Source organism: Mastigoproctus giganteus, chromosome 6 (genome assembly GCF_048544385.1).
Source record: "Mastigoproctus giganteus isolate SK-2022 chromosome 6, ASM4854438v1, whole genome shotgun sequence".
In the NCBI taxonomy this organism is placed as follows: domain Eukaryota; kingdom Metazoa; phylum Arthropoda; class Arachnida; order Uropygi; family Thelyphonidae; genus Mastigoproctus; species Mastigoproctus giganteus.
The window spans coordinates 97,271,188-97,283,514 of record NC_143580.1 but is presented as its reverse complement, the minus strand read 5'-3'; the positions used below and the strand labels follow the sequence as shown (position 1 = coordinate 97,283,514).

General features: G+C 35.8%; 1 pseudogene; it reads left to right on the top strand.

Annotated features, from left to right (window-relative positions):
• The first annotated feature begins 253 nt into the window (after positions 1-253).
• On the top strand, positions 254-983 carry LOC150084469 (peroxisomal membrane protein 11A-like; annotated as a pseudogene).
• Positions 984-12,327: the final 11,344 nt, after the last annotated feature.

Genomic DNA, 12,327 nt, shown 5'->3' with positions numbered 1-12,327 from the left:
GTATAGTGGCATCCGAAGTTAGGAGTGCTTATTACTAATGTGTAATGGGGATTGTTTACCCACGTGAGCAAATACAATAGTGAATGTCGTACCTGTAGAGATACGTTCGCAGTTTGGAGGAAGTGTGTGAAGAAAGAGGCATTTAATAAGAAATGCCACTGAGGGAGTTTTTAATTGAATGGATTTGTAGGAATTTGTCATACTGAGAAGGAAATTAAAAAAGTTTAATATTCGAAGTTTAAATTTCTCAAAAATGCATGGCAATATTTTGGAAACCATAGTAAAATTTAACTCCCAGACGTAGAGGTGTGACCGTTTATTTAGACTTCTTCAGTATGGTTGCAAGCTCATCTGGTTTCTTATGGAAAAGTATCGCCATGATACAGATATCATTAATAAACTAAAGAATTTGGAGTATTCGCTTAGCACTTCTAGAAAACTGTTCCGTCTTAGGCGTAGTTTGGATGCATTCTACAGCACCCTGAATACAATTAACCTACCAGATCTGACTTTGAGATTAACGCTCACTTTGTCAGGCATTAATTTTGCACTCTACCTTTTTACTGATCATATATTATGGATTGGTCGAGTGGGACTCAAGGAAATTCATAAACTAAAATGTCAAAGATAAGTAACAGGTTATGGCTTTATGCACTAGTAATGAATTTGCTGAGAGATTTTTATGAAATTTTGTCATTGTTGCGTTTTAAGGTGACAAGTTATACACATATTGAATGTTCTGCTACAAAAGGAAATTCATTTCAGCTTTTCCAAGCAAAATGCCATGCATTGATACATTGGATGACGTAACATAAAGATGTTACTCTTGACACACTCAAAAATGGGTGTGATTGTGTGGATTTCTTTCCTTACTTGGTTATGTCAAAATGTCTTCTGGTTTTATAGGCTTATTAGGAGTAATATCATCAATAGCTGGTATTATTCATATAATAAATCCATCTTGTAAGTTGTTGCCCAGTTAAAATATATAAATTACTGTTATTCCAGACCCTTAAAGCTTTTTTTTAAACAGTGAGGCATTAAATTAAAATTTAATGGTGTTTTTTTATTTCAAAGATTGTCTTTATAAATATAACATATTGATCATACCAAGTTAAAGAGAATTCAGTTAAATTTCGTATAACAGTTATAAGAGAAAAAAGGCATTTCAATGATTAAATTAAACAATTGCCTTTTCCATTTTATTGATGAGAAATAAGTTGAAGATTCCTATGATCATAGACACTCTAAGTGACTACTTGGTTCACTGATTGGTTGTGTGTGTGTGTGTGTTTTTTTTTTCTTTTGTGAACAGATTTTCATGTTAACAGAATTTGAAAATATAAAGTACATAATTTTCTTGGAACTGAATCAAAGATAGAATGTGATGATGTATTCTATAATCCCTGCTCCCTTTAAATATACCCTCACTTATTATTTTCTCATTGTATGGTAAGACTTTGCGCTGTTATTGTGATTAATAAAAAAAAAAGGCGGTACTAAGTACTTCAGATGTTATGATATCTTTAGTGTTTGGGACTTTCGTAAAAAAGTAGTTACTAAGCTGTCAGAGATTCGTTCCGTTAATAAAGAGTGGTTCCTATTTCTATTTGCTTCAAGTAGTAGACGATTGCACAGAAAATACATTCATTTGATGCGTGTTTTGTAACAGAGACATGGAAATGAAGTTTGCAGTGGGAAAACAGATAATCTACACTGAGGCCTTTCGACTTAAATTGATTTATTTAAGTCGAAAGGTCTCATCATTTATCATGGATGGTCATTTGCTGAAAAGCGCAACAACATATATATCTCAAAGGTAATCGGTAACTGGCAGTGTTACATCAAGGCAATGGGATGCTGGTAAGCAATTCGTTAAATGTCAAGTTAAATGATTAATAAATATGAGGTTCAAGTTCACATGGTTCAAGAAATAAAATCCACTGAGCTTGTGAAGACAGTTGTTTTCTGTCCGTGTGGCGGCTTCCACAAGAAAGAAACACATCAACTTAAAAGTGTTAAGCGAAGGTGCTGAAAGTAAATAAATTTATTTAAACGACTGCAGATTACCATAGTTACTGTATTTTACCATAGTTACTGTATTTCAGTAACTATGGTAAAAACCATAGTTACTGAAATACAATAACTATTTCAGAAGTTTTACTCTATTCAGGAAAGTAGAAAATTTTCATAATTGTTGATTAACGGATAACATTGAAACATCAGTTTTGGTGAGTAGTAGTATAAACACGTGATGCAAGAAAGAAAGCAAGCGTATGATGTAGAAGCAGCCAAAATAAAAAAAAAATCACACATCCATTCCCTCTAAAAGTTTGCCCAGTTCCTCCTTGAATATATTTTAGCTATCAACTAACACAACGACAGATAGAAGTTTGTTCCAGCAATCAACTACTCGCTGGCTAAAGGCAAATTTCCGCACATCTATTCTACAACTGTCTTTCCTCAATTTGAATTTATACCCCCTCAGGTTCGTAATCTGAGCAAGCAAAAGAATCCCATCAGAATTGAGCGTGCTCAACATATTCAAGACCATACACCTCAATCAGATTACCTCGAGGTGCCTAGTCTCCAGCCGCTGCAATTTGCAGCACTTAAGCCTTTCTTGGTAAGAGGACCCCTTCATTCCCCCACACCAATCTTGTTGCCCTTCTCTCTACTCGATCAAGCAACCCTACATCCTTCCTAAAATGAGGCCTCCAGACCTGTACGCAGTACTCAAGGTGCGGCCTAACCATTGCCTTATACAAAGGGATAATCACCTCCTTTTCCCTACTAGCAAAATTCCTGTATATCATTGACAATACTCCATGATCTGCTCTGGCAGCCTCTCTACACTGCTCAGAAAACTTCATATCTGACTGCAGAATTACACCCGGGTCTTTTTAATTTTCTACCACCCTAAGTGTAGTACCACACAGTTGGTACGTTTCTCTGGGGTTGTTTCTACCCATCTGCAGTACTTTCAGTTGTCGATGTTAAATTTCAATTGCCACTTCTCAGCACACTGCCCAACATTTCTAGATCCTGTTGCAGTAGCACAATGCCATTATTGTCATTAACAATCCTGCCATTATTGTCATTAACAATCCTGCCATTATTGTCATTAACATCCCTGCCATCCTTTGTATCATCTGCAAACTTGGACATTAAGTCTGATATATATTCATCAATATCATTGATACATATAGAAAACGACAGGGGGCCCAACACCGAACCCTAGGGGAACCTGTAACGTGATCCGTCACCACTGCCGGCTTAAGCTAATCTGAGCTATACAGTTTCTCCGAGAAACGGTGCTACATACCAGGAGGTTGCTTACTTGTCAGATGACGGGTCGACATATTTAGTAATCAAAATTTGAATTTATCACCTACAGTAGGACATGATGGCTCTTTGAAGTGAAAATTTGTTCTGTTTATATAGTTGGAACTTCTGTTTCAAATCCTTCAATTTATCCTTGGAACGTGTATCACCCCATCATTGCGGCAAGGTATTAGACACCCCAAATTACCCAAAGATTTTTTCCCCATCTCCATTGGCTGTTCCCTTATGAAGGTCTTTGAAATATTGATACACCCAGGAATTGCCAAACATTGTTTCTCCCACTGCGCTCATCACCTTGTAGTTTTCAGCCGTGATCCACGACTTCAAATCTCCTTGACATTCTTTTTTGGATACAAGTCCTAAACAGCACATCCCAGTTAGATATTAATTTCTTCAATATCAAATCAGCATTTAATTATAAATCAAATCAGTTACAGCTCTCATCCTTATCTTTGAAAGACTACTTCAAAATATCTGACTTTTTAGTCACATACTAAAATATCAACTTTAACTGAGACAGCTAGTTGTCTATCAAGGATGCTATCAGACAATTGTTCTTGTCAAGAAAGGTGTACCTCAAGGAGGTGTGCTCTGAAGGAGGAATAGACATATATGCCTGCCATCTGCTGCAAGGAATTGTCGAGTGCGTCCCATTATGGATCACTGCTGTCATCGGGCACAAAGTGTAGCCCACATCTTTTTAAATTGTGCACTAAAACTCGTATTTTTCGAAACGTTCTAACGTCCAAACCTTTTGATTGGGTAGTGCCTATTTTCATACAATAGTGATTGCTTACAAACTAATCTGATGACTGTGTTCACTTATAAAAAGTTTTGATCAGCAGCTAAAATACAGAGTATGATATTAAGCAAAAATAATACCTAACACGGTTCCACGCGGTTTTTTTGATGTATTGCTATTCTTTCTTTAGTTCTAGTTCATTTTTAAAGTATTGCGATGCGGCAGCATTCCAGATTAAGTAGCCGAATCTAAAATACTAAAATCTTTGTCTTTATACGGAGCACAAATTTAAGGAGGATCGGTTTCTTTGCTTTGATGTACCGAAACCGGCAGTACGTGATTTTTCTTTAATTTCTCTGCTGAACGTCAAGAATGAACAATTTACGAGACATTTCATTATACGTGGCACCGAGGATTCAGACATCCTAGTTAAGGTATTGGATATTGCACATGATCTGCCAGAGAGGCGACACTTTTGCATACGTTTCCTACGGTCCAGTAGGTTCAGAAAGATTTTTTTTTATTTATTTCATCGCCAGTACTTTGTTCCCAAGCCCATTTCAACGTATTCACGTAATGAAAACTTACAATTTCTTATAGGGATAAGCTTTATATCTACTTCAAACCAGTTAACTACAGCCCTGGGTGAAAAAAATTTACAAAATTCTTCTCGGTGTCGATAGAATCTGAACCTAGACCATTCCAAAATGAATGATGAGCGGCAAAAACCCTTTACTGTCGTGGAAGTTAAATCAAAATCGCATTCCGTATGAGTATTCTTGACATTAATGTGAATTTTAATATGAATTTCTGCATCCATAGATTTTCTTTGCACATACAGTTTGAAAACATAAAACTGTGATAACTCCCGCGAGAGTAATAAAAGCAGTTTAAATTGCTTAACAGAGTTTATTCATTTCTCCATGATTAAATGAAACCGAAATAGTAAATAAAATGTTAAATCCTTTATTTTTCTTAATGACAATATTTGTCTACTCTTATTCTGTTCATCTGAGGATTGTAAAATCCCGTTAGACAATAGTTTAGAACGATGTTGTATAGTCAGTAAGTCCTGGGTGCGGTTATTTCGGTTGGTTACTTTAATCCCTTCTTTAAATTAGCACAAGCAGTTTCAGTATGAGCACTTAATCTATATGAATCCTTAGTCACCATCGTTTTGTCACTGTCAACTGTTCACACGACTGTGGGGAGTCATTATTTAAACGTGAAACGTTCACGATGCCACACTCCACTTTCCTTCCCACTTTTATTTCCACCGTTTCTTCTGTGGATTGACCAAGAAGAAATTTAAATTGTTTTCTTTTTCGAGAACTCATAAGTGTAACAACAGTAATACGAAAGACTGGACCGAAGGTGGATACCTGCATTCATGGATATATTCGTGACTACACTCCGAATGGAAACAGTTTTAGCAATTAGTGTTACAGTTTAGCGTTATTCAAAAATAACAGATGATTCTTATGCGTGGAATGAAAGTAAAAATTAAAACCTGCGAGAGTATTTTTTTGGAACATGACGCATAAAGTTTCTCAACGGAATTTTACAGAACAGAGAAAGTGGCGCCTGGTGCTGGTCCAAGACCAACGGATCTGGGAAATAAAACTGAAATGGAAATTCTTCCTACAGTAAACTTTGACGACTTCTGTAGATTCTGGGTGGGGTCTAAGGTGTTTTCCGCTTCAGCGGAGATGATGGATGACACTCTTAAAACAATATAATGGAAAAAAAATATCAGCCAAACACTGCTTTCAGTTTCGCGAGAAAGTGAAAGGATTTTGGTCCTTGATCCTCCTAAATTTCATTATTACACTTATTTATATGTATGCATCATTAATGCTTAAGTAATATACTCGTACAAGAAGAATGCAGTGGGGTTTGTCTGTATCTCGTGCCGGCATTTTATAGTGTGCACACCGTCCTATTGAAGCTGGAAAGAGTCTCATAGGAATTTAAAGATAAGGCAATCAGGTAACCATTTCCTTGTTCCGGTTCTTAAAAGCTGATAGTAGTTTTCCTCTGGACCAGTATATTTCAGAATTTGCAGAAATAAGAACTTTCTATGAAATTTATTAAGGAATCTATCTGAATAGGAAAATTTGTTATACCTTAATCCTTCCAATAGTTGTTAAATTATTGCAATGCCAGTCGTGTTTTTATGATAGTGGCTACTTTTCGCAAAAGCAGAAAAGTGGGGAATTTGCTTAGAACAATATATTTTTATATATGCTGTTTGTTGATTTATATATAGAAACAAGATGGTAAAACCATTGATAATATGATAATTTCAAAAATGTTCCGTATTTAATGGTTCATTCACTTTTCTAGATTTTAAACAACGGCATATGGCAATGAAAAACATACCACGAAAAACATGAGGACATAAAGAAACTCAGCTTTTAAGGATAGTGCTGCGAAAATGGTAATCTGATTGCCTTACTTTTAAATCCCTATCAGAATCGCCCATCTTCAGCTGGATATATACTTCACCCCAAAAGGTATAGTAATTTTTTTCTCAAGCTTGGTTATATTTTATTGATGATATTCATTTTTATTTATTTTATTATTTTATTGCATTTTTAATTTTATTGCATTTTTTAAATTTATTATCTTATTTTATATTTTTATTTTATTATCACGTGATGATATTTTATTTTCTCTTTTAGGTTTTCTTTTTTTCTCGTCACTAAACAATATACTGTATATATACTGTTTGTGTGCAAGGCCCTCATACTATTTTTATCGCCTACAGGCATTTCTGTTTGTTGCAGTTCAAGCTTCCCTATCATTTACCTAAAAGATGGATACGCTTGTGCTGCTTTTAGATCTAGAATATTTTCAGCCCATTGAGAAACGTTCTCTGTTACATCAGTTTTTATATCATGAAAGTGAGTACTGTACCCTCCTTGTTAAATAGTGAGCAATGTAGAAACTACGTGTTCTGGCCCGGAGCAGGTACAAAATGTGCACCCCTATTATTGAATGCCCACAGCTGTATTTTTGTGTGGACCGTTACATCCTTGGCTTGGTCATTTTTGAATAGAGATACTGTTGATTAGGGACTACTATTTGTTTACTATATTTCTGCTGCCCTTATTCTGAATTGACCTACACTATACTGAGTTGATCAATTCACTGGGTACATTCACCGTCATCCAACTGCTCCAGCAGAGATATTGTCACGTGTCTTTTCCACGCTATATAAAACAATCAGTCGGGTATCAAGGAACAGTGCGTGTATAGTGTATTTAGGGTCTAACGGCACCAGGGGTTTCCCCCCATCTTCGCGTAGTATACATTGTGGGATGATACAGAACTCTGTAGAGGCCAGAGATTTAAAAGTGTATGGATATTGTGGTGTGTAATGTTTTGTACCGTTGTTCATCTGGTCTTTTAGCCGTTGGGTCGCAAATGGGACCCACCTTTGCCCACACTAACCTCGTGGAGGTAGACCAGGTACACCAGTATTTTAGAGCTTTACTATTTACTCTGGTAGGTTCTGCCACCTAATTTCCTGAGATTTCAGTGACTCCGACCTTAAAAAAAAAAGTGGGGGGGGGGGGAGAAACGCTAGAAATTGGGTCAGGCCGAAAGAGATATACGTTAATCAGGGTAGAACTTTTTTAGTGTGGGGCTTGTGTAGTTTTGACAAGGATCAAACGCTAGTCGTGAGATAGCTAGAGAGGGAAGGGAGACAGAAGGCTGGGGGGTGAGAGACAGAAACATGGGGTCAATAGTGAAGATACCTGAATATACAAGAATACAGGACTATAAATTAAGTTTTTATAGTATATTTGAGTAACTAGTGTGTAGAAGTTTTGAAATTAATTTCTTAATTTTTTTTCAATAAGTTTCTTCTACATCCATCTAAATACGTTGATTCAAAGTTTCACTTCAATCGGTCCGTTCCTTAGATCAACTGATTCTTCAAAGTATGGGAACGTTAATTATGATCTCTCTCTCTCTCTCTCTCTCTCTCTCTCTCTCTCTCTCTCTCTCTCTCTCTCTCTCTCTCACTAGCAGAGTTTAGTATTACAGATTACTGATGTTATTTGATGTATATTTATCTGTTTTAATGTTTAAGCGCAGAAAAGTTTAAAGTACTCTTTTGTTTAGAATTACGCTTTTCGAGTCACTTTTGAACAGCGTTTATCAAGATTAGCATTAGCAGAGGCAAATTATGCAAGAAAGCAAGCTTATACAGCATCAGCAAAAAAAAAAAAAAAAAAAAAAATCCCTGCTCATTTCACCCATCCATCCACTCCAAATGTTTGTCCACTTCTTCCTTGAATTTATTTAAGCTATCAACTTCCACAACGACAAATGGCAGTTTGTTCCAGCAATCAACTACCCGCTGGGCAAAGGAAAATTTCCACATCTATTCCACAACTATCTTTCCTCAATTTCAGTTTATACCCCCTCCGGTTTGTAATCTGAGCAAGAGGAAGAATCCCATCAGCATTGAGCCTGCTCAATTCATTCAAGGCCATATACACCTCAATAAGATCACCTCGCAAGTGCGTTGTCTCCAGACTCTGCAATTTGCAGAACTTATGTCTTTCTTCGTAAGAGCACCCCCTTTGTTCCCTTAACCCCCTTGTTGCCCTTCTCTGTACTCGTTCTAGCAACTCTACATCCTTCTTAAAATGAGGCTTCCAGACTTGTGCGCAGTACTCAAGATGTAGCTTGACCATTTCCTTATGCAAGAGGATAATCACTTCCGTATCCCTGCCCGCAAAATTCCTGTATATCCTTGACAAGACCCCATGACCTACTCTGGTAGCCTGTCTGCACTGCTCAGAAAACTACATATCTGACTGCAATTACCCCCAGTCTCTTTCATTCTCCACTACATTGAGTGTAACACCACCCAGTTGGTACATTTTCTGGGGTTACTGCTACCCATATGCAGTGCTTTGCATTTCATTACGGTACTAACAACTATTTTATTGCACATGTGTTATTTATTAAAATTTGGTAGGATACCGATTTTTTTTTTTTTCCGGAAACGCAAACTCATAATTTAAAATTTCTATGATGGCTGCAACAAGTTCATTAATTCGATACACAAAGTCTTTGTCTTTCTAATAATCTTCTTATTTGACAAAAAACTTTTTTATGAAATCAAATTATGCGTTTGCAAGGTTGCACTACGAACATGACAATTTTCATTTATCTCCGTCTGCTTTCTTTTATTCTGGCTGCATCCCGCCACATCTTATTTTCTCGCGCTCGCTTAATTTCAATTAAGCAAGGCGGATAAAAGTCAGATTTTTTTTTTCTTTTTTTGTCTCTCTCAAAGAAATGATCTCGAAAGAGAATAACACATTAGTTTGCATCTACAAAACATATGCGTTATTTTATGCTTGACCTTCATTATTAGAGCTTTTGTAATAAAGAGATTAAAAAAAAAAAAAAAACCGCAACAATACATTTAGCAGTGTTACCTTTAGCACTGTCTTTGAATACGTAATATGGCTTTGTCGAATTAAATTTGGTAGAATGGCCGTCAGACTAGCATTACCATTCAGCACATCATTATGTAGACAGATGAAAATGCAAAGCAGGAATTCATAATCGTAGTTTTATAAAATAAACTTTGCTGACCCTAATCCCAAATCATTGGCAACTTCCTGCTTCCTTTATCGGCAACTTCCTATTTCGTTTATCTGAACTTCCAGTTTTGCGTTTTTGTATACTTCTAATTTCATTTGAAATAAATCGGGTTGTTTTGTGCTGAGGTAAATTTCCTTAACGTTATGAGACACATTTTAAAGAATACATTTAACAAATAAATTATTACAATTTCAGCATAAACTTCTAAATAGCCTTAGGAGAATATTTCCCGCGGTCACGTGTAGTTCTGTGTTCATTAGTTTCCAATGTCGCTTTAAGCTTTGATTTAAAAAAAAAATGCAAAACTCAGTCAGTGTTGGGAAAAAATTTAAGACAACTCTTTTGTTATTGAATATTTAATTGCCGATTGTGTCATCATCATTTAGACAATTATATGAAAGACTGGAAAACAATATGTCACTAAGTTGGAATAGATGGCGTACTTTCTTTGAAAAATATCATAACTTCAAGCGGGGGAAAAGTTCATTCAACGAATTAATTTTCCCACTGTGAGTCTTTCTTTACACTTAACTTTTTCTTAACTTAAAAAAAAGTTATAAACCTTTGCAATTGGCAAAGGTTTCTAAGTTTTCTTCCGTAATGGCGTACGTTTAATCAACAGATAATTAAACGTACGCCATGCAAATACAAGTTGTCACATGGTATGGTCACAAGTTCCTTGGTATCCGATAGATACTGTACGCTTTCCTGGGGCTTCTTAGTCTATCCGGCCATGGGTAAGATGGCGATCATCAGAAACGTGTTGGGGCACGTTTAGCAGTAGTCATAATTGAGCAAACAGAGGAAATCACTGGCGTGCCGAAAGCAACCATCTCAAAAGTACACAATGAATGGATGACAAAAGGAGAATGAGGTTCTAAAAGGGAAAAAATGCGCGTCGTACTGTAAGAACGAGACCGCAAGAATTTAAAGCGTATTGTGCGTCAGAATAGAAGGTCCAGTGTGCAGAAAACTACGGAAAAATTAAATTTAGGCAAAGGAAGATCCAATTCCAACCAAACTATGTGGAAGGAGTTAAATCTGGGATTTGGTAGTCGTCTGCCTATACGAAAGCCACTTCTTTCTGTAAAGAGATTTGAAAGGTTTGACTCTAGTGATGCCAACACCGCTAAGACAGGACTGTCGAACACTGTAAAAAGTCATGTGATTTGAAGAGTCCCTATTTACATATTTTTGTACCAATAGTAGGTGAAAGTGAAATGTGAACTTCAAGAAGCCTAGACTGTCTCATGCCTTCCACTCAAGTGGCTGGAGGAAGTATCATGGTATCAGGTAATTTCTCTTCATTTCGGACCATCTTCACCTTGCAATGCTTCATTTTTATCCGGACTGCGATGGATTGTTTCTAGATGTTCCCAAGATTTCCACCAACTACCCTAGCCGCCTAATTCTCCAATTAAGAACGTTCCGAATCCAATTGAGAATGTCTGGGATATTTTGGAGAGGGCTGTTCGGTTTCACAGTTCTCTATCACGACAATAGAAGCAACTGAGAAATATTCTGATGGAAGAACGGTCGCACCTGGAGCTAGACTCTTTAACAAATAAATTACAATCCATGCAATCCATGTACCTAGTGCAATCCATGCAATTCGAACAGAAGGTGGTTTATGTATTATTTTGTTGAAAATGAATACGCATAATATTATTCTTTTAATACATGCACCCACAAAAAAATTTTATTATCGAGTAAAACACTCGATAATAAATTAACTTGCGTTTCATAAAATTTTCCGCAAGAGTGAACTAAACGACTTCTTTTACACTATGAATAACTTTCACTATGAATAACTTTCCTGTACATTGAATAACTTTCACTATGAATAACTTTCCTGTACATTGAATAACTTTCACTATGAATAACTTTCATGATGATCATGTCTCACTGGTCTTTATTGATCGTGAGTGGAAACTGAACTCTTGTCTATTAAACTGTCATTATTAACAAATAATGAAAATCGAACTTTACGTAACGAACTTCCAAGATGTTTTCTTTATTCATATTAAGTAACCTGACGCTATTCAATAGCATTACATTTCCTAAATTCGTAATTAAAAAATAAACACTAATTATCCTATGGTCGATAATCTTATCTTATTAAGTAGAATAAAATTTCTCGTTATATATCTGTTCTAGGACTACCACTTATGGTCAGAAAAGCTTAGAAGATAGAAAGAATATAAGAGCATCACCGTATTTATCAGACACGTGTTCTTGAAACTAAGGCAAGGCACTTGACCACTCGTCCATGGTGTCTATTTATTTCTTAAAACCAAATTTAGACAATCTAAGCTTACTTGAAATTCTTTCCTAAAATGCTTAATTAAAAACTAATTACTAAATATGCTGTTTTAGAATAAATACCTTAACCTTAATTAATATGTTTAAGGTATTTAAGAGATTAACTTCCATATGATATTTGCTTTACATTTCATTTCTTTAACATTACATTAAATAACATTACATTTCTTAAATGATTCATTTTGATAACCTAACCTTATTTAAAGTTAGATCTATATTAGCTGCCAGTGATGACAGCTTTGTTGATAACAGTTGTTAGTCATGATAAGTGGAAGCCAAGGAGA